The sequence below is a fragment of the Vidua macroura genome, chromosome 23 (genome assembly GCF_024509145.1).
Source record: "Vidua macroura isolate BioBank_ID:100142 chromosome 23, ASM2450914v1, whole genome shotgun sequence".
NCBI classification, from domain to species: domain Eukaryota; kingdom Metazoa; phylum Chordata; class Aves; order Passeriformes; family Viduidae; genus Vidua; species Vidua macroura.
In genome coordinates, this window is record NC_071593.1 from 5,811,602 (window position 1) to 5,835,649 (window position 24,048).

At 39.1% G+C, this 24,048-nt stretch overlaps 2 long non-coding RNA genes across 4 annotated transcripts in view; one reads left to right on the forward strand and one right to left on the reverse strand.

Annotated features, from left to right (window-relative positions):
* LOC128818191 (uncharacterized) overlaps positions 1-24,048 on the forward strand; it is a 113,566-nt gene that overhangs the window by 6,160 nt on the left and 83,358 nt on the right. For both annotated transcript variants that reach the window (XR_008440405.1, XR_008440406.1), the window contains exon 2: positions 13,988-14,073. This is a non-coding gene — a long non-coding RNA (uncharacterized LOC128818191). The remainder of the gene's footprint in view (positions 1-13,987; positions 14,074-24,048) is intronic.
* Positions 20,094-23,278, reverse strand: LOC128818192 (uncharacterized). 2 transcript variants are annotated; one of them, XR_008440408.1, is made up of 3 exons: positions 23,198-23,278; positions 23,015-23,074; positions 20,094-20,169 (listed from the first exon to the last, which is right to left on the reverse strand). It is a non-coding gene; the product is annotated as an uncharacterized LOC128818192 (long non-coding RNA). The 2 variants fall into 2 exon arrangements; XR_008440409.1 differs by lacking the exon at positions 20,094-20,169 and adding an exon at positions 22,399-22,688.

The following is a 24,048-nucleotide window of genomic DNA, read 5'->3' on the forward strand; positions in this document are numbered from 1 at the left end:
TGGAAACAGTAAAGGATTGCTCAGCAGGTTGTAATTAGTCAAGCACAGAGCACAAATGAATCCCATCCTAATGCAGAGATATGGAATCCATGGCTTCTTCATGGAAAGCTTGTCTAATCCAATTGACTTCTGGGGGTGTTCTGTTTGCACAGCTCACACAGCTCCAACCAGAGCACAGCTGGGCAAGAGGTGCTCAGAAGTACATCTTAGATTGCCTCACTCAGATATGAATGTATCACCTTAAAGAAAATGATCCCAAAACCTGGGAATCCAGCAAATATGGATGTACTCTCAGTGTCAGGCAAGCAAAACACATGGAATGGAACTCAGAAGAACCAATCTATACAGCAGCCCATCCAAACAATATTTGCATGTCAGAATCTACTGTGGGATGTTAACACTCTTAAAATGAAATATTTAACAAAAACAATCAGAGGAATATAGTTCACCAGTTTGATTTATTTCTACCTTTAATACTAGACATGCTTACAATGCTAGGTCATATGTTCTGAACCCAGAATAGAAATGTTTCTTTTTAGAAGCATTTCCTCTAAAGGAATAAGTTTTTATAGGTTTCAGAAGTCTCACAGTAAAGTGCTTCTTTAATCCAGCCAAAGTTGATAGTAATCAAAATTCATAGCAATGTTCAAACCCTGTGGAATGTTGGGATGGCCTGTTCCATGATTACTTAGCAGATGTTAACTTTAACAGGCCCTTTTTTCTGGCACTGTAAGCTGAACAATAAGGAATTGAATAGGTCTTGAAGAAATCGCTACACAATCATGGGAGTATTCTCTTCAGATTACTATAAGGATATATTTGAAGAGAGAAAATTTGTTCCACTCCTGTTCATTGGGTACTTAGAAGACTTAATTTTCCCTTTTCTCAGCAGTGCAATCATTTACATTCTGCATTAAGAAAGCATGATATTCCTGTTTATTGCAAAAACTTCATTGTTTTCTTTTAATCTTTTTAAAATGCATTTTTGTGGAAGCTGAGGTTATTGACAGGACTTCAGTTTAAGCATCTAGATAATTATTTCAGGCAGAAAGATAGCTTGGCTTTTGTGAAAAAGCTGCCTTTGAGGAAATGAATGTGTGTCTTCTTTCCTTCCCTCTGGGAAGACAGGTTCGCTTTACCACTGCACAGCAGAGAGGATCTGGGGGTGAAAAAGAGCAAAAAACAGCCCTGTGGAGGCTGAGGTGAGGGGAAGGCAGTTCACCCGGTGTCAAGGCAGATCTTCCTCCTGCAGCCTGTGGAAGGTTTGCAAGAAGCCGTGTGGAGCAGGTGTTTGGTGTCCTGGAGGAAAGGCAGCCCAGGGAAAGCCCAGGCAGGAGCAGGAGCAGGTTCTCCTGGTGGGATTCTGGCTTGTGGAGGAGCTCTGCTGGAGCAGGGAACATGCAAGGAGGAGGGAGCACCAGAGAGGGAATGTCATGGGCTGGCCACAACCCCCCATTCCTCATCCCCTGCACCACTCTGTGGGGAGGGGATGAAGGAATTAGGTGAGGGTGAGGAAAAAAAGGGCCTGAGCTGGGCAGGAAGAATGTCCAAGCATAATTTAATTTGTAATTATTTCCCTGAGTCTGTCTTGCCCATGGTGGCAATCAGTAAATATTCTCCATGTCTTCATTGTGACCATGAGCCTTTTCATCTCATTTTCCTCCCTGCTGTTGAGAAGAGGGAATGAGAGCACAGCTGGCTGGGCACCTGGCAGCCAGCCTTGGGCAACCCACCACAAAGGCTAGGAAGGATATAACAAATAAAGCTCCAGTGGGTCATTCCATTCAATGAACTCGGATTTGGTTGAGATTTTCTTTCCTCTGAGTCATAATTTTTAACCTTCTTAATTTTACCCTTCATCATCACCAGCCACTGACTTTCCTCTGTTTTATGCTGTTGGCCAAAATAGAGAGTTCTGTTGTCTTTTTGAGTAAAAAGTACAGTAAAAGTGTTTTATACCCTGATTTAAAAATTTTACCAGAACTTGTAACATCATGCCACAGTAAGAAACAGTGACTATACAGTTTATAACTGATTATTTATTTGTTGTTTTTTTTGGTTATCAGCTGTGCATGGTCATGGTCTGGAAATCCAGGGTGGCATCAAAACCCACCAAATTCCATCGAGTTCTGCTAACAGCTTTGAGTTATTTGGAAGAAAGAGAGGAAAACAGTTAAATCCTGTCTACAAGGTGTGGGGAAGAGCCAATTTCTTTATGTGTTTCCCATGATTATTGTAGAAATGCAATATTCTAAAACCAGGTAGTTAATTTGCCAACTTCATAAATTACAGCAACTGTATAAAAGTGTTACACAACAAAAATGGTAGAAAATACCTTTTTTAGATGCTGAGGTGTTTTTGTGATTGTCAAATGTACTTTTATAGTATAATTTTCAGCCTTTAAAGAGTTCAGGTTTTTCACTGCCCTCCCAAGCCCCAGTTGGTGGTTTCCAGCTCAAGGAAGGAGTCTCAAGGAATTACAGCAAGTTCTGTCTTCAATAATTATGACCATAAAAATCATTCTTCTAAACACTGATTTGTGGTCCTAAATTAATCATTGGTTTCTGAAGTATTGAAGTCCCTGGAAACTGCTGGATGTAGCAGTACTTTTAAGAAGCCAGGAACCTTTAAAGCTCAACAAAACTTGTTTCAAAAATCTCATCCAGCATTAGGTTTCTCTCTGTATTTTATAGCAATGTTGTTCTTTTTTTTTCCTTGTCAAGGATAATAGCTGATGTCAGAATTGTAAATACTCTACAATAATTATTTGAAGTACAGAACCAGATTAAATAGACCCTACAGTGAAATATTTCTTTGAACTGTGAAACTTGATTCTTTGTTTATTAGGAAAGTCACTACTTTAAGTTCATGCAGATTTCAAAAGTCTTGGAAAACACAAGAAGTCCTAAATGAATTCTAAATTCCCATTTGTCAGCTCCATCTCCAGTTGGACACAATCTAATAGATTTAAGTTGTTGGAGAGGTAGTTCTCAATATGATGTTTAATGTATGTTTTCTGCTGGATGCCCTGCTGTAAATTTAATACACTGAGCACCTAACGGATGTCATGGTGAATTTTTTCCTTATATTTGGACTTAATTAAGATTTAAAACCCATCAGCACAAACAAACAAAAATGTCAAAACTGTTTTCTCTCCCTGGCTCTGAGTGTATAAGCTATCTTTTGACATATGTTGCATCTGGAAGCTGGGAACTGAAATCTCCTGTTGCTGTCATTAGCAATTCTGGATTTGCACTGGCTGATTTGCCATTCCCTAAGGGAGACAGAGCCAGAATCTGGGTCTGACACCCAATATAGAGCAGGAGACGCTTCGAGCAGCCAGCATGGTGAGTAAAGATAATGGATTAGTTGACTGCTCAGCGTTCTAGTTAACTGAAAAATAAAAAAGCATCTTTGCATCGCAGTAAAATAACTTGAGAGTATAAGAAACAGCCTTTGTAATACAAACAGGCAGAGGGTTTTTTTAGCAGAGTGCTGAGTTCCTCATAATAAATACAAACAAAGTAATTTTTTGACATTGATTCCATTCTGTAGGAGAAATCTTTCCCTCCTGGGGTTTCTGCTCAGTTATTTTATTCAGGCAAAACACAGTGGTGTGCAATAAGATCAAAAGAGTTCAAGTTAATAATTTCTGCAGTCCTAATTCACTTACCAAGAATGAAATAGGGCCTAATACTTAAATCTGGACCCCAGACTTTATACCCTTCACTGATATTCAGAAACACTGCTAGTACTTCACATACTTTCAGTAACAACTTTGGCATGTGAAATGGTCCCATAAATACAGCAGCTACATGACCTTAAACTGTGGGAGTTCTACTTTCAGGGAAAATCAGGAATATTCAGGCATGTAGGCTTTTATGTCCACGCAAAACCATTTTCACATTTTACAAGTTATTCGAGCGGATGGTGGAGGCAGAAATGTTTAATTTTTTCCCTGATTTAATGTTCTGTCTGATCTGTAATTTGTGGTGATTGAACAGCCGTTTTAACCTGGGAATTACTTTGGTGCTACAAGTTCTAGCACTGCTACTCCAGGCAGTGAGAAGTTGAATGTTAAAAAATCACTTTTCCTTCAGAAACAGAAGATTTGGCTAATTTTTTAAGGTTCTAAAGGTGGTGGATTTGGGTTCTGTTTATTTATATTGTAGTATTTGCAACATTGGAATTCCCAAACCATAACACTGGATACGTTACACTTTCTCTTGATGTCCTAATTGCAACAGAAAGTTTGGGGGGGGGGGGACCCCCCCACAGAATCCTCCTGGCTATGAAATAAAATCAGAAGACTTGGTGACTTTGATTTTAAGTTTCAAATTTGATGCTTCTGAGGAGGTTTTTGTAGCTGTGGCTGCAGAGGTGACTGTCCCACCTGTGTTACTGTGTGGAAGCCCTGAAAAACAACCAGTTGATTTGCAACCTCTGTGCAAATCCTGCGTGTGACTCATGAATTTAATCAATTAGAAACAAAATATCTTGTGACTCTCTGGATGGGGCACCATATGTTGCAACAGAAAAAGAGCACTTTAGGAGGAGGCAGTTTGGTGTTTTTGGAAAGATGACATTGGAGAGAAAATGTAGAAAATGTGTTTGGCTTTAAATATTAGGACTTCAAAACAAAACCCAGTCATTGTTTTGCATAGTTCACTGAGCTAAAGATTGTTTTGGGGATTGGAGTCATCCTGTTCTTACGGGCACTCAGCTATTTCTGGTGTTGGTGTCACTGCTCGGGGGTGTGTTACTGTGCATGTGATTGTGTTTTGTCCTTTCTGAGTGTTCATGGCAGGCAAACTTTGGGGCTTTTCAGAGCTCACTAATCATTGAGTTCAGTTTGGCCAGGGCCATTGGGAAAATTGGCACTGGAAGGTAAGTGAGGCTGGGGGGCCAGCAGGAGTGGGGAAGACACCTGGGGGACTTGAAGAAAAGGAGGGAAGGAAAAAGGAAAAAGAAGAATGAACACCAAGTTCTACTCAAATCTATTCAAAGATCTTTTCTCTGGGCATTGCTGTACTGATTTCCCTTCTGATTCTTCTCGTCTCTGCTTTTGGAGAGAAATGTTGGCTAACTTTCAAAATACCTTGGGAATAAACCTCTGCTGATGGGTAAATGATGAGATCCTCGAGGCATTCACACACCACTGCCCATGGTATGGATACAATCATTCAGTGATGGAGAATCGTCCAGTTTCATCCAATATTGATGAACTGTCAGTGAAAGAGTTCCAAGAGGCTTTGCTGTTTAGTAATAATATCTGTGTAGCTACAGTTTAAATATGGATGGTTTTCATATTTCAAATAGGTAATGAGATCCAAGCCCATGGAAGATGTTTTTGATGTTATTTGATGGGAAAACCTCTTTTGTCACTAACACATCTTAATGCTTACAAATTAATTTCTGGTAGTTTCGTGCTGTTGGCCAAGCAAGTGACTTCCACTTGCAGCTCTTTAGGTTTTTTCTTTTCTTTTTTCCTCTTTTTCTTCCCACTCGTGATGTACTTTGGCATTTTTTATTAAGGTATTGTTTATTTTCCAAGGCTGCTTGAAGTAGGATGAGATCCATTGCTAAACAGACTTAGAGCAGCAATTTTGGTTATTTCAGTTTGCCACACTGATGGAAGCAATGCGTGCATGGTAAGGAATGTTCTCCTCCAGATTCTTGATGTTATTACAAGATATCACAGTGCAATAAAGAAAACAATTCCTAGGCACTGATAGCAGTGACATAATATTGCTGCTTGTCCAGATCACTGTAATCCTTCTGGTTTGCATTTGCTCCATATCATCACATTTCTGCTGCATCAGCGAAAATATTTTTCATTTTTCTGGATTGAAGAATGTTCTGGTCCGATGTGTCTTAAATTTACGGGAATTTACAAGACTGAGTAACAAGCTTGCAATTGAAACCAGGGCTGGGAATGCACGGAGCTGGGTGTGGAGCCAACTCAAACACATCACTGGGTCATTGTTCAGGAGGTTGGAACTGTAAAAAGTTCAAGTTTTGCCTCCTACTGTTTTTAGGCCCAAGTATTGTCCTTAAGTATTCTGCCACCTTTTTCAAACTTATCAGCATTGGATGTTTTTTTCGTTCTTCACCCACTACCTCTACTGAGTTCCATTAAAAGCTAAATCTCTAATTGAGATTCTTTTCTGAATGTTCATTAGGACTGAACAGATCCCTTCTTTCTTTGACAGTTGTGAGTATTCCAGTACCAATTACATTTTGCAATATCAGTGTGTATAACTGGTAACACTGGACTTGAGTGGGAAACCAAACCCACTCAGGTGATGTAATCACTGATAATTGCAGGTGGTCAGTGAAGCAGATCATAGCTCAGATAGGCTCATGTTCAAATGACTGGCTAACCAGGAGACAGGGCAAACAAGACTGGATTTCCAAGAGTGGAGCACATGGAATCATCAGCAGCTTGTTTAATAAGAAAGGTGACAAATGAGAGCTACTCTTTACGTCATCATGTCATAGCTCTGAACTAGAAAAAGTTGACTGGCTGCATAAATTTAATCACATAATCAGTGGTTTCATGGTTTAAAACCATGTTCATGGGGAAAAATATCCTGTTTTCTCCCTAGTATTTCTTCGTCCAAGAAGCCCTTTTTTAGACTATTTGACAAAAGTGAGTGTGTAACTGAATTCAGGAACAGCATCAGATGACACACAGGCTGTCATATGTTAGTTAAAAAAAAAAAAAAGAAAAATAGTTACCATAACAACTGACTCACCACTTGTATTTCCAAGAGAGAATATCTTAAAAGAAAATGTGATGGGTCAGTCCATGTGTGTTGGTGCTGTCAGTGAACAAGCAGGAATATTTTTCATGGGTGGCAAGAATGATTTTTTTTTCTTATTCAAATAAGGATTTGATCTCAGAAATAAGATTGTGCTTCTTAGAGGATCCTTTTCATTGAAACAACAATGCAAGAAATTATGTTTAAAAACAAAACCAAAATTCCCTACCCTGATCACTGGATTTCTAAACAAATTAGGGAGCACTCTTTTTTTCTTTTAGAATTCTGATTTTTCTTATGGGGCTTCACTGTTGAAGAACCAATCCTGCTCATGTCTGAAGTCAACAGGAATTTTCCTGCTGACGTTGGAGTTTGCATGATCAAGCCTTGACATGATTTATTTTCTATTTTGTGTCAGCCCCTCTGAGCCTGCTTCAAAGCCACTCCCCCAGACGTGTTTCCTGCATCTCCTCTGAAGCCCTCAGTGCCAAAACTTGACATCATCACTCGAGGTAGCCTGAGGATCATCAGAGACTTTGAACACTTGGTAGTAATTTCCACTACAGACAAATACTCTGCTGAAAAAAAGGTTTTGACTCTACCCCCTCTTTCCTGCGGGCAGTGATAAATAAAGAATTTCTGCAGAATCTGGTTATTTTAAATCTCACATCTCATACATTGTCCTGGGTTAGGGCAAAGGGAATCACAGAATCATTTAGGTTGGAAAAGACCTCCAGTAGCATCGAGTCCAACCTTGACCAGTCCCCACCTTGTCACCCAGCCCAGAGCACTGAGACCCATGTCCAGTCATTATATGTATAATAACTTCAGCTGTTATGAGGTTTACCCTCTATTTTATTATTCAGATTTGTTCTTATCTGGCCTGCATTTCAGCAAACAGTTCTGCTTCTTTTAGCCCATAGAAATTTATTGTAATTTTGATGATTTTGTCTGGAATTTTGCATGAAGCCATCACCGTAGTAATTACCATATTTCAAAAGTAATGAAGCCTGACTTCTCCACATATGACATGGAAAAAGAAATACTAAGTTTTGGACTCATGTAAATTCATGTGCTCTAGGAAGAAATAATTCTTCATTAGCAACAATATGTAAATTTGGTATCGAAAGTGTCTACAATAACTTTACTTTCTTAATAGCTTCCCTTTGAGCTCTCTTAAGAGTCTGAAAGACATTTATTTGGGTATAATGAGACCCTGTTGGAGCCCAGGGTCAGGCATTTCATAGCTGTGCATGCAGCCCTCCCCCAGGCACTGCTTCCCACGGATTTCTCAGCACCACACGGTGGCTGCTTGAAAGAACAAATTAGTCTTAGTGTACATAAGTTCTGTGAATTTAAATGTACACGTTTACCTCCCTGGAGACGTGTCAGGACCAGAGATCCCATACAATCACATGACCAGGGCACAATGACTTTGGTTCTCTGTAGCAGCTCAGACCTGTCTGTAGTAGGTGTAAATTAAAAACTACCACCCCTATCCACCATTACATTTTGACCACACCAGAAGTTGTATTTTGACAAAACCAAGAAACCATTATTGTCTGTCTACTGTTGGAATTAAATGTGTCCCTTTCAGTCCCTCCCAGCTTGCATCTTCCTCTACTTCATTCCAAGTACTCTGAGGCTTTGGCAGTGTAGAACTAAAGCTTGTGTGTGGAGTAAGGCACACCCTGGGTAACCCTCTGTCTGTGCAGGTGATTTATTCTCTACTCAGTTTCTGAAATAATTAATAATAATGATCCTGTCGTGACAGGTCAATGCACCACACTTATGTATGAATGTGTACCTACAGACCTCTGTGTGTGTGTGTGTGCTGTGCTTGTTTAGTTTCTTGTACAACATCAGGGTTACCTCACATGTATTTTACCTTTCAGACACCTGTTTGCACACTGGAAGCCCTACAGAACTATAGCTAGAAAGATATAATTATGAAAAGCACCTTGCAGCCCTGTGTTGAAATAGCAGCTAAATCAATTTGTCAGATTCCCCTCTATAATCTCTCGTACATGTCTGTAATCTCATTTCACAACAAAGTGATGATTAACATGTTTGCTGATTTAGCAATTAGAATCCTTGGGCTGGTCCTGAACATGCTGATTCTCTCAGAGATGTGAGGAGAGCAGGAGCTGCTGCACTGATTGGGATAAGAGGGGTCCCAGCATGTGCCAAGCACATCCACGTTAACTCAGTGTAATGAGGCATCAATTTGGAGTCAGACTCTCACTGTACAAATCTTGTACCTGCTCAGCTTTACTGCAGCCTCCACAGCCCAGGAGAAATTCCCCATGTTTTTATTCTGAGACTTGTTAACTATTTTTTATAAAAGATTTTCTTGGTTGGTAACAGGAATTAAGCTTTCATGTAAAAGCTCTTACTTTGATCCAAAGTTCCTGCATGGCCACTTATCATCTCAAACAAAAACACAAAGGACAACCCAGATAAATTTAAATTTATCAACTCTGTATTTTTACTGAACATCCTTCTTGTAGATTTCTGTTACAATTCCATATTCTCATCAAATTCAATGTTTTGATGACCAATTTTTTATTTTGTTTTCATCTGTTTTGCTTGTAACTTCAGTCTAAATAAAGCAAAGCTGGTTCCAAGCATTATAAAAACATACAAGTTTTTTCATTGCCCCTGGTAGCTACAGAGAATTAGAAGCCACTTCTGAAAATATGGATATAGTGATGTAGTGATGACCTTTGGAGGAAACTGTGTGTTTTTAGAACTCATTTGAGTAAAGAAACTTCTAGCTGATTTTGACCACTCATTTTTTTTTCTTTGACCGCTTATCCCTCTCTAAATCATACACTAAAATAATTTGGGATTTTGAGTCTGACCGTGTAACAGGATCATTGTGAGCCTTGATAGGAATGGTGTTCCTCTTGGTGCTAAGGAAAATGAAAAAAACAAAACTGTAGAATACTTTCCTTTGGCTCTTGGGTTTGTTTTGTTTTAAACTTTGAGATTGGCTGCTTAGCATTTTGCTTAAAGAAAAGCCAAGCTCACACACATGGAAGATTGCCAGAGACTCTAATCCCTATTTTGGTTAAATTACAGTACCCAGATTTTGGTAACAAAGCGCATTGATTTTATATTCAAAAAGATTTTTATATTTAGTCTGTTAACCTTTTGTAATTCCCACCCACAGCTTTACACTGGGGAACATTTTGATGCTAATTGTTGTCAGTAGGGAATCTGCCACGGCCCCTCGGGAATGTCAATCCACTGAATTGGAATGCAGGTGCTGGTAATTGCAGGACTGTTATTGTCTGCTGGCTGCAGCGTGTATGTCTCAAACAATTCTTTTCAAACTGCTTTGGAGAACACTTTAAAAAAATAAATCCGGCATTTGAAGATAGCCTTACATTATATTGACCATAAAGAAAGGAGTTGGAGACATTTTTCCTCTAATTGCTAAGAGAATTTTCCATACTTGCAGTTTGAAACCACTCTGCACAGGGCAGACTCTCAGGTTCAACAGCCATTGTGTCGTATTGAACATTTCCCTGGGGGTTTGGATGTTTGCAGCAATTTTTCTGGGGTGGTTCCTGCAGGCTGCTTGGTGTAACATCATAATGCACTGGATGTGACATGGGAATGGCAGGCAAAGAGAGGGTTGGTGCTCTGAGCCCAGATCCTCTGAGTGATGCTGGACATATTGCTTCCTTCTAGCCCTGCTTTTCTCTGGATAAAATAACATATTGCTTTTCCTTTAAACATCTCAAACCCTTGTGGCTACTCTGAGCTCCAGCAAAACTCTCTCCTATCATTTTTGTGGGTGCTTGGATGTGTCTTCTATCTATAAGAAAACTTAATATTCTTTACTTTACTAAAATCTTCATTATTTTTTTCATAAGATCTCCTTGGTGCAGAGTTAATGATTATGCAACAGCACTTTGTTTGGAATACACAATATGCTAAAGTGCTGCCTGGGAAAATATTTTAAATACAGACTAGTCATTACTTTTATTAAATGATTATAATTTTAGTGGGTTTGATGAACCCTCCCCCTGAGTGAAGTCTTTGTTTCCACAGAATGCTTTAATATGGATGAGAGTCATTCTCACAAAAAATATCTTTAGTGAGCTCAAGTTACTATACAGAGAAAAAAGAAAACTTAGGGTCAAAAATAGAAGATTCTCATATTCTTTACTATAATATATTTTTTTTCAGTTAAAACCACTCAAATTCAATTTTAGTTCCTAAGGATTGTGTTAAAAAGTGTAAAGGCAGTGAACAGCCATGATAAAATTACAGAATCACAGAATTGTTGAGGCTGGGAAAGACCGAGACCAGCAGTGAACCCAGCATCACCACTGTGCTCAGCACCAAAGCATGGCCTCACCTGCCACAGTGTTCTGACCATTTTGAGGGATGGGAACTCCATCCAGCTGCCTGGTCAGCCCCAGGAAACTTCTCCTAATTTTTCTAAACCTCCCCTGGTGCAACTTGAGGCCATTTCCTCTTGTCCTGTCCCTTGTTACCTGGGAGAAGGGATGGACACCCACCTCCCTGTTTTATTTTGCCAATGCCATCAATGAAATAGAGTCAGGTTTGGGGGTTGTTTGCATATCCTAACATGTTTATTCATGCTCTCAGAAGTTTGGCCTCTGTAGCAATGCTAATGGGGTCATAAATTAAAACATGTTTGCTTCTATACTGCACTTCTGCTGAGTGCATTACTGTGGATACATCACACTTGATAATTTTCTTTGGCATCAGTACAGTAGTGAAATAGTCCTTGGTAACTTGAGTTAATACTAGTTCATTTAACAAAAATTAAATATATTTTGCTTCCTGCTGAATAGATCATCTTTTATCTTCTTTTTTTTCCCCCTGAATGAACAAAGCTCTTTGGTGAATTGACTCCTGCATTAAAGACTAATGCAGTGTGTCTGGTCACCTTTAAATGAAATGTCTATTACCCCTAGGACCAATAACTCTTTCTTTTTAAAAACCTTCAGTTAAATGAGGATGATTTTGCAGCATTTATTCTGCTACAAACAGATAATAACTCCTTGTGGGATGTTAACAAACATTCCAGCTGCATTTGTGGGGTTACTGCCCCATCAGCCTCACTCAAGGTCCTTCCCTGCCAATGATTTTTTCTTCCTCTCCCCACCCACTCACCCACCCTCAACTTCTGGCTTGATGTCCTACACAAGTGATTAGTGTGCTGTAATTGAATTGGCTGTAAAAAGATAATTAATTGATATTTCACTCCCAGAGAGGTCAGGCTGCCCTATCTTGAAGGGTTGTTATGGAAGGAATCATTCTGCTGGCACTTAGCCCTCAAAGGTGGGACATGAGCCTTGTCTTGCTGGTAGTAATAATGGTTGTAATTAAAATTAACATGAGGAGGGTATTTAAGGAATGATTCTCTGATTTGGATGCTTTAGCTTCACTTGAAAGCATATGAAACTGGAATTTATTTTGATGCACAGCATAAGACACTTTCATTTGAAAGTCCTATGCTATGTAATGTGGGACCACAGAACTGTCACTAGAGGTGTGTAAGGTTTGAGAGGACTGATGGGAAATCCTGTCAGGACCTTGAAACAATTGATCCTAGACACCTTTCTTTGAACAGCTGCCTATTTTGAGATTATTTCAACTGAAGATTGGCATGAAGAATTTTTTTTTTTAAATAAATGGATTATCCACATGTAGGACTTCAGTGACGTTTAAGAGGCTCTTAAACATTTCCTTTAAAAGTGTGTGGCACAAGAGCTATCAATTAATAATATAATAATATTAAAAACACATTAAATTTAGTGTCACAGGAACCTTTCTGAAACTGTTAGTGCATTAAGAACTTGGAGTTATTCTGTAAGGAGTGTGGTTCTCACTCATTGCCCAGAGAATAAATACTGCTACTACAGCAAAAGCTAATGGGGAGAAAGATGTTATTTAATGTCCTTGCAGAGGCAAAGACTTAACTTTTATCACACCATATAATGATAAAGTTATGGTGCTGTGGAGGGAACTGCAGCACTGCCAACTGCAAAGTTCTTATTTAAGGTCTTCTAGCTCAGATAAAGCATTGCAGTAGAACATGATCTTTCTTTCCATTTCACCCCACAAAATTTGAGGCAAGCAGTGCTATTAATGGTTCATATTAAACAACAGCTTTCCAACACCAGACATTCCTGCCAGGATGGGGGATGACCCATCAAACATTCTCCTGGCTTCTGGTTTGTGTTGTGAAATGGTTCTGCAAGTTCCCACCCATTAAGGACGTGACCAAAGCAGCCTCTCTGCAGGTCTCACAGGGAACAGAAGTTAATTAATAGGGAAATTTTGGTTCCTGCAGGGTGTATTGGTATAAAATTATCATGAGGGGTCACAGTGTTCCGTAATTGTTCACTGTGTTGGTTGTGACAAAAACCATGCAAGGTGGAATCAGTTCTGTTACAGCTGAGTGGAAAGGAGGGGAAAAAACTCCAATTTTGTGTAATTCTGCCAACAGAATTCCTCAGGCTTTGCAGTACTTCTTACAGTGGGATCCTGAAGAGATTTCAGGAAAGGAAGAAAAGTAAAAGCTGTTAAGCTTCTCTCTGTGCCAACCTTAGTGCAAAATACTGTGTTTGCATGGATACAATACGCTAAAATGAGCAAAGCTATGGTGTATGCATTTAGTTCCAGGAAATAGTCCAGAAAATAACTTGTTCAGAAAATAACTGAAGATGTATTGGGAAAATTCTAGGGGAAAAGCCTAGACCCTATTATTCAAACTGAGAAAGAAATATGTGCCCATTCCCAAAGTTCAGGTATAGATAACTATTTACTATTTATAGAGCACTATTTACTTCACTCCCAGTAAGAATGTTCCAAAAAGGAAGAACAGATGAGAGTCTCAGATCAGATAAAGTGCTCCAACTTCTGGTTTCAAATTCTTTTGACTGTTGAGTTGTACATTCTGGCTTTTGTCTTCACTCTGCAGAGGATGCTGATAGTTTAGCGACCAGGATCCAGTTTTGTTTACAGAAATAAATAATAGGAAATCACAAGAGAATCTTAATGTATGTAAATCAAAATCCACCATAGTCAAGTGCTGATGATTTTGCATTTGTTCTTAACTTAAGAATGCAAAGGAAAACACTAGCACATCATAAATTACACCATTTTTGGCACTTCCCCGAAGCACTAGAGAAATACTTTTTTTTTTTTTTTTTTTTTTTTTTTTCCCCCTGCAGAAAGGAGGCAAAAAGCCAAGTGGCAGGATATCTGCTGAGAAAGCTGAGAAGATGACAGTCTCGCAGGAGAAGAGGGAAGGCAGCAGGTATGTGTGAACCAGGATTGCTGCTGCTCAGCTGGAGGCTGCTGCCTGCCCAAAGCACATTTATCCCCCTGCAAGGCCCCTCCCCTCCTGCTGCTGTCCCTTGGTCAAGGTTTTGGTTACCTGGGCACTGTGGGTCACACTGCCCTCCACATTTTACTGCTCTTACTTCCTTAGAGCCTGGGCTTGTGCTTGCAATAACATTTTTCAGTCCTTCACTTTAGAGAGGCTTTGGTATTGGGTTTTTTGGTGCTTGGGTGGGGGTTTTAAGTCTTTTTCTTGTTTTAGTAGAGCTTTTCCTCCCCTTAATTCAAATGAAGTAGGTTGGGGAAGGGGTTTCACCACACCTTTAGAATTGTCATCAAATCTATTTTACATGGTTTTTTAGGTGAGAAAACAATTTTAGCTAAGTTTTACAGTCTGCTCTGATGATACTTGAGTAATTCCATCTAACCTTGCCATTACACCTAACTTTGCCACTTGAAAACTGGTGTGTTGAAACAAACCTGCAAAATTGGATAGCATAGGATGTAGATAGTTAAAAAGAAAAGAATTACATAGAGAGGAAAACCTTCTCTTCTGCTTTTTAGGTTGGTCAAGTTTTATAACGGTGGTTTGAACTATGGCAAAGTTCATTGTTTTTTTAATTAATATTAAAATTATTGTATATTTGATCACTGAAAATCCCTGCTCTCCAGAAAAAAAAAAAAAAGGCAAATCAAATCACCATCACAACCCACTAGTTTGACTTCATTAAAAATTTAGGATCGGGGTGGAAAGTATATAACGAGCCTTTGTGGCATTAATGGATCAGAAGTTAACCTGAGCTGTACATTTTCAGTGCATTTTGCTGGTTGAAAACAACACTAGTGTAACATTTTTCTGCTTGATAGGGGAGAATTAAGTAACTGGAAGAATAAACTGTCATTTCAAGTACAGTGAATAAACCTTCCTTTTTATAAGAACCACGTGGGAGCATGGTAAATAAACCCTCTGGTTTCTTGTAACCATTTAATCGATAGCTCAGAGAGAAATCCTGAATCTTTTCCATGCTCCAGCCACAGATGTGCTCACATTAAGGCTCTGGTATAACAGTAAATGAAATTGCAGCTACAGCAGCAAGTATTAGGGGGAAATGAAAATTCCTGACTCAGAGGAGCAGGGCAATGACAGAAAGACTCCTCATTATAGATCTCTTCATGTGGAGAAGAATGACTGGTAAATGAGGTTTGTGTGACACAAAGAGGATGGAAATACAGTTGGACGTTCAGGCAGAAATTGTGCTCACTGTACAAAACAAACAGAAGAATAGGGCAGAGCTCATTTGCATTTCTTAGCTGAAAAAATGAGCAGGGAGATAGAAATCCTCTGACATGGATGGAAGTTGCAGCAGTTCAGAGAAAGGTATTGTTTAACTTCCCCATTATTTGGGTTGTGATGAAAGTGACTTTAACTCCAGCCTGCTACTGGTAACTTCTTCAATGTTTGCTTTAATTTCTCTGCTGTAGAATAAGTTACAGGCTCTCAAAATACTTGAGCAGATCTGCCCTGATGACATTCTTCACCTTTGCCACTAGTTCAGCCAACAGCAAAGCATCAAATAATAACAGGACTGGCTGCCATGAGCAGACAGTGGTGCCAGTGCCTAATCAGGCTGGGCCCACTGAGCTGCAGTAGTTCCTCTGTCACACACAAGATGTTTTCTCACCTTTAACCAGTATGAGAAGTCATGTTTAGGTCACAAGAGAAGGGACAATGTGCACTGGCAAATCAGAGAAATCAAAGTGTGGAATCTGGAACAGTGGAAGGAATCCCTGCTGATGGCAGGGGACTGAACTGGATGAACTTTCCAGGCTTCCAACCCAAACCATTCTGGGATTCCATGATTCCATGAACCATTTAAAGCACACTCAAAACAGCTCAATTTACCACATGCAGCAGCTGTGTCCCTCATTTTTGCCTTGTGACCAGGCAATTGAGTATAGACTGTTGGAGGTTTTTTTTCCTTAAATGGCATCACTTGGATGCATTTGAACCCTTTAGTTGGAATCTATTTGCTTTATCCAATTACATGGCCTAAAGAGTTGCAAATTCCCAGATTTATGGATCTAGAATAGCTGAAGGTGCCTTCACAAGACACCGTCCTCCTCTGTGGTCTGTCTTTGAGCATAAGATTTCTTAGTACTTTCCAGAACCTAGAGAAGTACAAAGGGTGTTTTTCACCCAGCTTGGATGGCCTGTCACACTGTGATGGGAAGGCTCTGTCCTTGAGTGCTGAGGGGATCTACCCGAGACGCCCCTGAAATGAAACACTTGAAATGCTTGACTTTTAAATATTTTACCCCATTAAAGACCAGGAGTAACCTAAATAATCAATGTACTCAGACAGAGCACAGTGCTGAATTTTGGACAGGGCACTGAGGCTCCTCTCAGCTCTTTCCCACCTCCATCCTCCCCTCTGACTGCTGATCACTTCCAACCAGCAGCAAGAAGTGAGTTATTAATTAGCTTCACCCAGAAGTCGCTCTCTGCCTGCAGTGGCAGCCGCTCCATTATCACCAGGTGTATTTCAAACAATAGAAATGATTGAAACAGGAACTCCTACATTTCTGAGAAGATTAAGAATGGCACACCACCCTGTAATTTAGGTAGTTGTGCAAGTTTGCATTTGCATTAGCAGAGTAGTGCAGATTGTGTTGAATTATTCCACAAAAATACCTTCAGGTTTTGAAAGATTTACTGTGCCATCTGTATGTTGTTTATTTTGGAGTGTTCTGGTGTGGTGGTGATGGATTTTGTGGTTGTTTTAAATATATGTGTCTTCAAAGGAAGATGAAACTGAGCTTTATTAATTCCCTAGAAGCCCAGAGAGTGGCATGTTTGAGTTTCAGTGCTGGTTTTAAGCCTTGAGAGCCACCTTAAAACTCTGATTGACATTTATAGAATAGCTGAATTTAATTTTAAATCTATCACTCAATTCTATTTCCTTTATTAGTAAAATGAACTTCTTTCATATGTGACACTGACAGTTATTGCAAGCAGAGAGTTGTTGTCACATATTTTTGTTTTCTTCTGTTATGTGGTAAGTAGGGTCAGGATTGTGTTATAATTAATTCAGAGCAGTTGAAAATCATATTTTCTTGAAATCTGGATGAAGTTGCTTGATGTAGCTTTACTTACATTGTTCTGTGACTTCGATGATTTTGAATGGTTTAGACAGGGTAGTGCTTAATCATGCTAGAAGTGTAATTGGACATTATAGAGTCATGTAATGATTTAAGATTCTTCTCATATTTTTTGTCCCTTTAGCTTCTCCCTCCATATTCTGAGCCCTATTTTTAATCAGCTGGGCACTCTGAACTGTCTGTTCACAGGAGGATGTTCACTTCCAGTGGCCCTGCAGAGATCTTCCTCATCAGGACTGTGGATCAGAATACTTCTGGTTAGGAAAAACAGTAACTGAAGAAACTTAGTCAGTACTAAATGTTGGTTCAGTTATTTTAGAAGAAGTGGAACTTACCTGGCCTTAATTTTGCACCTGCAGCTCACATCAGTGCTGCAGGTTTGAATCAGGATTTTGAAGGGAAGTAAAGTTGTAGAATTGGACATTTGTTGATAAAAGTTACAGGGCAGTAAAAACTTCTTTTTTCCCCATTAAAACATTTTATTTTAATTTTATAAAACCCCTTATTTTAGACATGATAATGTATTGTCATCTGGGATATGGAAAATTGTCACAGCTGCTGGCATGAAGATTTGCTGTGGCTGCAAATAACAATTTCCAGAATTTCAGGACAGCATTCAGCAAACAAAATATTTTGTGTTGCAATTTGTACTTTGGACTTTAATATTTTATATGCAATGTTTCATAAAAAAGTGTAGGTGCTGTGTAAGGGTCACATGCCAGTGGAAAGTTGGTTTATCCACTCTCAAGATGCACTTTTTAATTCCATAACACATTTTAATACATTGTTTTAAATAGATTCTTCTCAGCTGTTGAGGTGGAAGGAGCTTGTTATTTTTCCATAGCAAAGGTCACTATGCATCAGGTTGTCAGGTGGCTGGCAAATAAAACTTAAAATAAGTTTCCTACTGCCATCCTGCTTTACTTGGATTCTTTTAATTGCATGGTCATTTTATTCATGCAGGAAAAAATCCTGGAATTTCCCCGTGTGATGGGGATGCCTGTCAGTGCATGGAGAATATTGAATTCTGATGGAGTGTGTGAGGTGTGGGACTTCACCAGCAGTGGATGGAAGCTGTGTGTGAATCTGGGCTGGCTGGTGATGGAAGAGGAAATGTCAGCTTCCTTTATTATTTATGCTGAGCACTATTAATTACCTGCTCTGTGATGGGGAAGCAGCAGCCCCGTGCAGAACCCAGATCCAATCAGTGCATGTGAGCACAAAGTTTACAGAATGACCTTGTGTGTAATTACTCATTTGGTGGCTGTTAGGAAAAGGCACAAATGGAATCTGACATACATTAGAACACATTAATGATTGCCTTCCTCCCTCCATCCTCTTCTGTACAGAAAAATGATTTTAATTAAGACTTCCGTGATTAGTCATTTAATCAGTCATTAGGCCAATACAGATGGAGTCAATTAATTTTTTTACACTTGAATAGAGACTTGATGCTACTGCAAAACGTACAAGCTATTTTTTTTTTTTTAACATTGTATCATGGGCAATTGCCTTGATGTCTGTCTGGTAAGTGTGCATTGCTCTTCCCAAAACTGGGTGGATTTACAGCACATCAGTGTTATGGCAGTTATAGGTATGTTTTATTACAGGCTTTCAAATTTTAGGGAATCAGTTTGGTTTTGAATTCAGAGTGACAGTTGTTCTTGTTATGGAATATCCTTGATTTTTTAATGAGTAATGTGGCAGAGTTGCCTTTTAAAGCAAGTGTATTCAGCATCTCCTAACACATTTCGTTACAGATGATAATACTTTGTGTTTCAGTGCTAAATTTCATGCAAGAATTTCAAATGTTTTAAGAACTTAAGGGCCTGTTTCTTTGGTGTGGGAAGGTTTTCTATATACTTGGCTGATTCAAAAAATGAGGTGGATGAATTGCAATCAAGACACAAGTTTGCTCCATCAAATAATAACCTGGTGTGCCAGATGTGTGAGAGGAACAACTACACTTGTGGAAATGTTTGTGCAGTAAGGACAAGGAGGCGTGGGACATTTGGCTTGCATTTTAAATGTGTCTGGATTATTACTCTTGAAGAGTTAGTTATAAAGATCCTAATGTAAGACTTGTGATAAAAAGGACAATCAAATGCTCAGGCAGTGTGACTTCCAGATAAAGAATCAGAAAATGATTCAGATGGATTGCCAGCAAACAGGCTCCAGGAATGGAAGCTGACAGTGAGTACAAGTGGAGAACCCATTACTGAAAGTATTCCATGAATCTGTTTGTTCATTCACCACCACCCAAACCTCTTGAGTCCATCTCCAGTGTAAGAGGAAGGCAAGGCAGTTGAAATCTGTGGGAGTAAGTGGGGTTAAGAGTCTGTGCTGACACAGATTTCTGTAACTGATGATGTTTCTGTTCCATTTTGGGCCATTGTCCCCATGCTGGGAGAGGAGAGGGAGCTGTCCAGCCTCAGGCTGTGAGTGGTTCCTGTAGGTCAGGTATGCACAGTGTCAGGAGTTTGCTGTAATGTTCTTTTGCAGAGGCAAAAGGGGAAGGAATAGATTGATTTGTGTCTTTTCTAGGAAAGCTTGTAAAGACTGAAAAATGAGCCCTGTCTTGTCTAGCCCAGGAATAATAAATAAAAGCAGGTGTGAGGTGTTGGAATTGAAAACAGCTGGATATGACGGATGTGATCCGACTTCTCTAGAGCTTCAGTCTTTAATCCCTGTGGCTCAGTGTGAATACTTCCCCCCTGATGCAATGCAGAAATAATAAATAGAACACAGCACATGGACGGGCTCCTAGACCAAGAGTGGAGGAGGGAACAAGCCCAGTTCACTCTCTGCATGCTCACTTTTCCCTGTACCTGTGTACTCAGGAACCCTCTCGGTGCATTCTGCTGGTCCTCAGTGTCCAGTCCTTGGTGTTTGCAGCAGGGCATGGCATGCTAAGCTGAAAAAATGAGAACCCTTTGGAAATTTGTGTTGGAAACTGGAATCTACCTTCATTCCAAGCAGTATTTTGGCAGATGTGTAATGATCCCCTCCCCATGTTTGTGTAGCTTTTGCACATAAAAGCTTCTCCCCGATTAAACACTGAACTGTCACTATGAATGGCAATGAAATGCTTCCTGTAGCATTCAAATGCTCAGATATTCAATTAAAAAAGAGTCATCCAGCCTTATTCTGTCAAATCCTGCCCCTTGTAAACTGCCAGAGGGTGACTTTGTCCACTGGAAAATCTGCCACCTAGTTCAGAGAGTTCCCTATACAGAATAGATGGGAAGAGAGGTTCCTTGATTAGAGCTAACACGGTAATTGAGGTGACATCAACTGATTCATTGCATTTGTCTGAGGCAGCAGGATTCAAAAATAGCCACAGTGCAATTCTATCCTACCCACTAATGGTTTTCTATTTAACCTGGGTTTAAAATGCTCGAAATGCTGGGATGAATCCTTTGGCATGGCTGTGCCGTAGGATGTAAAAAAACCAATGAAATACCCACTTAAATAAATGATACGTGGGCTCTTTCCTTCATGTTTATTCTATTCCAAGAGTTTGATAAGATTCATCAGGGTCACACTTGGAAGCTGTCTTGCAAAGTAGATCATTTAGAGAAGCGTTTTGGCACCCTGCGGGTTTGTCGTATCTTCCAAGCAGGTTGTGCCAAAAGAAAATTGTAGAAACTGCTGTCACAGAGTACAAAATCATTGGATTTATAATAGGAGCCAGTGGTGAGAATTCATTATACATTCACACCTGCAGATAAAGAGCATCTAAAATTGGAAGTTTTATTCCACTCATCTTTGATCCTGATATTATTAGATTATATTAGCATCATCCCACACAAGGCTCTGGAATTGGAGCAGGTATGAATTCCATCCATTAATTTTTTCATGTAAGTCATTCTTTCTGTACATAACTTTACACATTCCTTCTGTACACAACTGTGTCCTGTGTTTAGAGCACTGAGGCTCTTGGTGCCTGTTGTTCTGTTCTGTGGTCCTAGGCTTCCAGGAATAATTTATCTTTTGTAAACAAAGGATATAAAAATCACTCGACTCAAATCATTCCACTCGCCTGAACAGAAACTTTTTCATAATTCTAAACTATTTGGAGAGCTTATAGAAAAATAAAGATCTGCCACCTGAAAGTTTTCATCTGTACCCAGAGGAAAGTTAAAAGAGGAGTACAGATTTTTGTCTATTGTTGTAAGGGAATTGATAGTTTACTCAGATGAATTAAGGCAATATTATCTGAAGTTTTATAGGCAGATACTGTACCAACATTGTGAAGCCAATTAAATATCTAATAGCAATCCAATTAAGTTATTTTTATGAGTAGATGAAAAGTTACTGTCAGTTTATTTGTAGGCAGCAATTTAAGTAAATCTGAGAGGTTACATACTGTACAAAAGAATCTGAAGAATCTGGAGACTTTCGTTGTAAATAATCACTCAATCTGGACATTTTTTGCCAGACATATAGACTCTGTGTTCAGCTAAGAAATAAGCAGTGCATTGATTTTTTCTGATTTTAATTACTGGAGAAAATGCAATACAAGTTGTTTATCCAGAATTAATGTCACTTGATATAAAAAGTCTACAAACACAAGAATGTGGAGATTTACTTGTCTAGTCCACCTCAATATTAGCTTGTGATTTTCATGCAGTAAACTTATAAAAATTAAACCCAGATCTGTTGAATTACATGCTATTCAAGTAGAATATAAAATACAACTGACAGAAGAGTGGATGGAATGGAACCTACATTTGTGGAATTTGTAGAACACTGCATTTCTGAGAGATAGGAAATCATTAATATAATTTATAGAAATAAGGCAATTCTCTAATGAGAATCAGATTGATCAACCCTAGAACTAAAAGTGACACTCTATGAAATGTAACATTTTCCAAATATGCAATTTTGGATTTGTACAAAGAGAAAACAAAGTTAAAAATAGGGTTTTATAGATCTTCAGACTAAATAACTTGGCTTCAAAATTCTGTTCACCACCAAGGAATGCTCCTGGAATTTCTAGATCAGCATTTCATTCACAGTGTATCAGACACATTTATTATTTTATCTGGTAGACTGAGATGAATTTTTTAATATACATTAAATGACTGTCAGTATTCAGTCATTTCTACAGCATATTCCTTTGCAGTATTTGCTGGGTTGTTTTTCATCAAATAGTTGGTCATTAGGAGAGGTGTAATGTCTACCCACAGTTAACTCATTGTAGGAAGTCTGTGGAATATTTTGTTTGCTGTCTTACTCCATTTGAGACCCTTCCCAAGCAACACTGAGTTGGAGTCCCCCCACACAGGTGGAATAAGCCTCTTTGCTTTCCCATCTCCAGGGCTCATTTGCACAACTCTGAATGATTAACGATGAAAATTCTTAAGTCAAAGAAGATTCCAGCTTGTGCAGCCCCTCCTGTGCTGTATTGGATCCGTGGCTGCTGAGGTTCTAACAAAGAAAAGAGAAAATGATACTCCATTTCTAATTAAAGAAGTCATTTTCCTTTGCAAATAGACTTTTTATCTCAGCTGCAGTGTTAAGGATCAATGGGTTGTCACATGTATGTCTTTTTAATAAATGTCAGCTGAGATGACATTAAAGTGATAGACTGATCACTGTAATCAATGCAATTCAAAATTGCTTTATGTCTTAAATGAACTTGGTTCTTTCCTGTGATTCTCCTACAGTTAACATTGTCTGAGCAGTGAAGTACAAGGTTACATCTCAGTTTGGAGTAAAACTGAGCATGATATGGAATTCACATTTTTACATACAGGTTTTGCAGTTTAACTCCTGGGTTTCTGCAATTCAAGGGATCTTGCTAGAGGATCTTTCTGTGAAAAAAAAAAAAAAAGAGAGAGAGAGAAGAAAAAATGAAAGTAGAAAGGAATATTGTGAAATTTTCCCTTTCATCCCCTGCACTGCCACCTCCATAAAAGAGTGAGGCCACGGCTTACTGAGATTTTTCTTTCCTTCACTGTCTTGGTTGAGCCATGGCCACTCGAAAACGCAGGAATGGCTGAGCTCAGCCACACTCAGAGCTGGAGTTTGAGCAGGGGTTTCACTGCAGAGCAGTGTTTGTGTCTGCTGTGCAGTGCCTGTGCCTGTGATGCCCCACCTGGGCTCATCCCTGGTGTTTGTGATGCTGGAGTGTTTGGTCTCCTGGAAGCTCCTCATTCCCAGCTCCTGGAGAATCCAGGGATGGAGCAGCTGGTGATGGTACAGGAGAGCAAACCCCAGGGAACAGCCTGATTCCCAGCTAAAGGAATCTTTCCCTACTACTATTCTCACAGTCTAATCAGTGTCTTTAAAATCTGTTTATGCAGAATACTTCAAAACTCTTTTCTTGTTCTGGATTTATTTTTTCAAACCCCCGGAGGTTCTGTAAAAACTCTCAGAATCCTTGTAAACCTTTTTATTTCTCTTAAAGCTGGCAGACTGACAGGCTTTAGTTATGCTTAGTGCTAAATTATTTATCTTCCTTTTCCCTCCTAGCCCTGACTTCTGAATCTTTAACTTGACTCCTGGGACATGTGGGGTGGGTTAGTTTTTTTTCCCCTACTTTAAAGTGAAGCCATTTCTATATTTTGTCTTTTGTGTTTTACCATAAAAAATGCACATGTAAAATCTGAATGTGTAAGTATGTTTAAGATGTGGTATCTGATTTTTTGTAATTGTAATATGAAGTGTAATAAGATAAGCAGGACATATAAACCATTTTATGTTTACTTGTGTATGAGTCTTACCACCTGCATTTAATACTGAATTTCAAATTGATTTTTTTTTTTTAAATACCATTTTTACACAA